Source organism: Lampris incognitus, chromosome 15 (genome assembly GCF_029633865.1).
Source record: "Lampris incognitus isolate fLamInc1 chromosome 15, fLamInc1.hap2, whole genome shotgun sequence".
NCBI classification, from domain to species: Eukaryota; Metazoa; Chordata; class Actinopteri; order Lampriformes; family Lampridae; genus Lampris; species Lampris incognitus.
In genome coordinates, this window is record NC_079225.1 from 10,275,518 (window position 1) to 10,281,408 (window position 5,891).

Here is a 5,891-nt window from a genome sequence, read left to right on the forward strand (position 1 = left end):
CTGATTTGTTTTCTACACATTCGTTGTGCTACAACCAGTTTTGCATCTCTCCTGGTTTTCTGTCTTGTGTCAAGCTACACTGGCTTGTGCGTGGTACATTGTTATGAAGACAACATGCATTAGTCCTGCTTATTCAGAAGCCATCAGGTCTTTGATAAGCTCAATATGACAGTGTGTAAACATGTGAAACCCTGCTACCTGATTGCATCAGTGCTCTGCCATTCTTCACACTGTAGGTGTTTGTTGTGTAAAACAAGAGATGTGGTGTGATGTTCTTCTCACAGAGTACTCATTTGCATAAGTATATGTGTAAATACTGCTTCAGATGCAGTATTTTTACTTTTACTGTCACATTTATTCAAAACTGACAGTATGACACCAAATGATGACCGTTCAGCAACAGACTGTATTCATATGCAATGGAAAACATAGTTAAGTCTATCATTTGTTACTTGTTGGTTTTACTCTATTGGGTAAATATCATATTTGTAATCCTACACTATTAAACACTTAATTTCAAAGCAGTTATTTTTGTTTTTACTTTTACAACGGGTTGTTTACGATAGATGAGGGAATAAAATTGACAGTTCAACATGATTGTAGTTTTACACGTTTTTTTGTGCTGTATATTTATTCTTTTAATGAGTATTTGTAGAATGTGTTGTTAAGGAAGTCTTTGGGAAAGTGTTTTATTTGTCCACAAGAGGGCGGAGTGACGCAAAAAGAGGCACAGCCATAAAAGCAGAGCAGACCCACCAAATGTAAAACTGCAATGCACATAAAGGAAGCTTATTAGTTTAATTAATGACAATTTGGGGCATCAAACAGTCACTTTCAGACATGCTGTTGCGTTCAGGGGTGAATGTGTTTCCTGTTAGTTTGTAGTTTATCAACAGTCATATTTTGTTGTTGTTGATTTTACATGTGTAATAGTGTTGAGCTTTTTATGATTAAATATCAAGTATTTGAAGTTGGCTCTAAGTGTGCAGGTGCGAAAATGTACCTGTTCCTATTAAATCAATGGTTTGAATCCTTGTGGACCAACTTTCCTGAGGCTTCACTTGGCGCTCACTTGATTGGCAAATTTATCAACCACAAAGTCTTGATGCATGTTCAAGACTCCAGGTAAGAAAGTCAAAGAAGGTTGAATCAGTTCATCTGGACACACCGTTTACTGACAGATACGTTTCATCACTCATCTAAGTGACCTCTTCAGTCTGGACTGACTGCAGGCAACCACCCTTACAAACAATACAGTACAACACATGTAAACAACACAGTACAGGACATGTAAACAATACAGTACAACACATGTAAACAATACAGTACAGGACATGTAAACAATACAACAAATATAACACACACACACACATACATACTCAACTGACCCAACAGATTCAAACATACACATACAAACACATGCAGATACACAGTAAAATTCCTAGAGTTAATCAACTTGTGAGAGTAAATTTACCCTTTCAAGGTCATTCTAACTAATGAAAGCGTAAAGCGACCCCTAGTGGTGGTGAAAATAACTAGTTGAACTGCAAGGCGCTGGTTCAACTCTGAGCAGGTGTAAAGGAGCAGTTCAAGCCCCGCCCACAAAACGATTTCGCCCCTTTTTCGTCGTCGCCATCTTGTGAGCCGTGGAAGGTAAGACTTAGTTCAAATTTTAACTTTTTAAATTACTATTAACACATTTAAGTGCTTTATATTTGGTTACTTGGTCAATATAGTTAACTGTGTAATGTGTTTATTCAAAAATAAGCAACTAACCGAGCTAGCAAACTACCTTGCCGTTATCGGGGTTCGGCGGAGTAAGCCGCATGAAGACTAGCTAGCTAGCTAGCCAGCAAAGCTGGTGGGAAATGACTTCCTCCGTTTCAGCTTGGTGGGAAATGTCCCGGTAAAGGTGTCACACTTGTCACACGTCATGCTGGCTTGTTACGTGTGTTGGCGGACTGTCCGGCATCAATGTAAAGTAACGGTACGATGGCCAAGAGAAGCCGTGGCGAAGGAACCTGCTAATAATCAGTTACCGGTCCCGTCGTGGTCGTTGGGTTTTCCAGCGTCCTAGCGAACCTGCTGCGTCGAGTGACGCCTTCGTCATCTGATGACGTCAGAAGGAGGTCCACTCCCACGAGAGCCTAGCGGGCACGAGCGCTGAGCAGCACGTGAGCCGAAGTGCACCGTTTATGTCTCAGGTCGACTCGTCTGGTGGTGACGTCACGTTAATTTCTGCCGAACCTCCTTAAAGAACCGGATCTGTCGTTGTCTTTGCGGAGTTACCGCCAACGTTATGCAGCGTGGACATGTGCAGCCACGACAGCCGTGGCCCGGGAGACTGCACAGCGAACTGGGGGTCCCGCTGCGGGTAACATATGTATTACGTCACCACTCCGCCACACCATATTAACATATTAAGCAGCATGACATGTTAAGTCGTTATGGTATGGTAACCGATGCAGATAGGTAAATGATGCCTTAACAGACACATTTGACTCGATCACTTGAAAGCAGATATGAAGTCTTGACACCACTGTGTGTATTCTCTCTCGTGATGCAGGGAATTAAACCCTACATGGGAAATTCATGTTATGCAACAGATAACACGGCACACACAGGTTCACCTCTGTATTGATTTATCAAAATGCTGATGTTTCCCTCACAAGACCTTTCTCACAGCATAGCACGCTGAATCTTCTCCCTGAAGCCTGGTGAGAACATTTTGCAAAGTTGTAAGTTTCTTAATATTCAATTGATCAGTGACGTTTTTTGTCTGTATGACACTAAATTATATGACATCACGTTTAAAAAAGGAAAAAGGAAACTGTCCTTTAGCAAAAACAATCAAGTCCAGAACCACCCAAACACTGGGAGGGATGCTAGACTGTGGGGGATGCTTATGTTTGTCTCTGATGCAGATCTGAGCAGTTCAGACCACAGTATGGTCCAACTCGTCCCATTTTAAAGGCAGAAAGTGTCCTCTCCAAAGCCTGTTCTTACCACCTTGAAAGAGTGAACCATTGGAGCCAAAGAGGAGCCAAACAGCTGTTTTTCTTCTCTGAATGCTGTGATAAAACGGCCTAGAAAAGGAAGTGTATTAAGAAAGTTTGATTAATTTGTTTAGGGAGGGATTTATCTATTAAATCTAGTATGAGAATGTCACTATTTGTCTCTAATTTTTCAGAGAGATATGCTTAGTAGTCTGTTGCCCTGTGAAGGCCTCGCGGCCTGTCTAGGGTGTCTCCCTGCCTGCCCCCCAATGACTGCTGGGATAGGCTCCAGCGACCCTGAGAGAAGGTAAGTGGTTTGGATAATGGATGGACGTTACCAGTTCACATGCATAAATTACTGCGTGCAGCTGTGCCCTGCCAGCATCAACAGTCAAAACCATGTTGCCTTTTTGTAGGACATTTCCTTTGAAACACAGCGGACTTATAAAGTTCCTTAAAATAGAAATACTCAAATAGCCTAAAACAGTCTACCTCTAAGTAACATTTAACAACAGAAGTTGCAGAGGTATCATCTTGACTGCAGTGCATGCAGGGTTGATGCATCTTACTGCAACTCAGCAGCAAAGAGTCTGATGTCAGGATGTGAACATATTTGCAGGTTACATCCCTTATTAAAAAGCTGTGTGTAGTCCTGAACTGGCATACATACAATGAGTATTATCAACAGGGCATTGACTCTGGTGCTATCCCACTGAGAGCTATTATGGACTGAACAGATGATCATGTTTTATTTATATATTTCACATTATTGGTGCGAGGTCTGTTATTTCATTTGCTGTAATACTGCAATATGTCAACAGGATTTAAGCCTCCTGCTACACTAACTTTGTGTTCACATGACAGACTCAGCTTTACTCTTACAGATGCCATCATGTTGATGAAAACCGAGATCCATAAGGAACAGAAATACGTCAAGATAAGTGAACCAAGCCTGGATGGATTCTTGAATGCAGGTAAGCCATAAGTCACACACTTGAAAAATGGAAGGAAATACAAAAAGTGCCGCAAAACAACAAAACCACGAGTACAGCTGATAACTCCTGCCAGCGACTGGTATTATTTCAGCTGGAGAAACTGAAGGATTCCACCAGAATGAAACCCTGTAGAGCATGGTGGAGATTACTTTTTGAGTCATAACTGTAACAAGCTTACTGGATGGATGTCCAAGTCACTAACAGATTTTCTATCACTACCAAAGCCTCTCTTGAAGAGTCCCATACAGCTCTACACAATAACAGCCCGACACCTGGAACATTCCCTTTGGAAGGATGCTCTGCTTGCTATTTATTCCATAGCTTTCATCAAGTTCTCCATCCCAGCTGTCAGGTAAGGCGTCAGTTTCTGATGAGACAGGGACTGAGGAGGATGCTGATGTCTTTGAAGAAGTGGTGCAACAGCCCAGCACTGGTGTTCACAATCATACTGGACAATGGTAAACGTGATTTCTCACTTAGTTTCCTTTTGCTTTTTTTGCTGGATCTGTGTAGGTCCACCCCAGTACAGGTCATGTTGCCTAGCACATGTTATCTGTTTACGTGTGTGAGATGGTTACTTGTGCATGTGTGTGTGTGTGTGTGTATTTGGGTTTGCATGTGTGTGCATTTAAGTATGTATGTGTGAGTTTGTTGCACTCATTTATAGGGATGGGTATCGTTAGGATTTTATCGATACTACTACTCTTATCGGTACTGCTTATCGGTCCGGTACTTTATCGATACTCTTATCGGTTCTTTTTGATTATTATGCAAGAAAAAAGACAATTAACAGAATCGACATTGCTTTATTATTCTATTATATAACTTTATATAAATATAAACAAATATTATTTATTCAGCAGCAACAGCAGCAGCAATGTTTTAAATGCATCTGAATTATAGACTTTATAATCAACATTCAACAACAAAAAATAAGATAAAAAAATAAAAGTAGATGAAGATAAAGAAAAAAAAATATTAAAAATAAATTTTTACAGCAAAAGGCTAACGGAAGTTCAAACAAACAAGAACCTAGAACATTATCCTAACAGTTCTTCTGCAGAAAAATCAACATATCTGCCTTCTCCGGCAGGAGTCTTGATCTCTCCTGACTTATAGTGTCCCCGGCTATTAGCCTAGCTAACTCCGTATCTATGGCTTATATATTTGTAGCTAAACAATAAGCTAAGCAATTATATTTTATTTATTGGCCTATTCGTAATAATTGGTTATTAGCCTAGCTAACTCCGTATCTATGGCTCATACGGCTTACCTGCAGTGGACGTGGATGGAACACTACGAGCAAAGCAGTGGAAAACGCCGCATTTCTGCAGATTAATACCATGTTTCGACAAAAGATGTTTCGACAGATTGCTTGTATTGCCACCCTTACTGGCAAATGATTTGTTGCACTTGTGGCAACGAGCGTTGTTGTCATCGACTTTTGAAAAATATACCCAAACTTTTGAACGTTTAGTTCTCTCCTCCATGATGAGCCCTTGAGCAGAGCTGTCTGTGCGTGTGTGAGCGAGTGTGTGGAGCACAGCACAGCCCCGCCCCTCGCGCTGTAAGAGAGAGACAGAGAGATGGAGAAAACGGCGAACAAGATTATGTTCGCGATGTTTAAATTCTTCGAAAAACACAATTGCCACAATAAAAATCTCACTCCATGATTTCTGGAGTACCTACCGACTACCGATAGCAGAACCGAAAACGTCGGATCTTAAAAATGCTCCGGTTTTTACTAATTTAGAACCGGTTCCCGTTTAGAACCGGGTTTCGGGGGGCATCCCTACTCATTTATTTTGTGCTCACAAGTTTTCGTGTGTGTGTGAGGGAGAGAGAAAGATCATCGTACCAGGGAAATGAGAAGTACATTGCACCCAGTGTTAACAGCAAT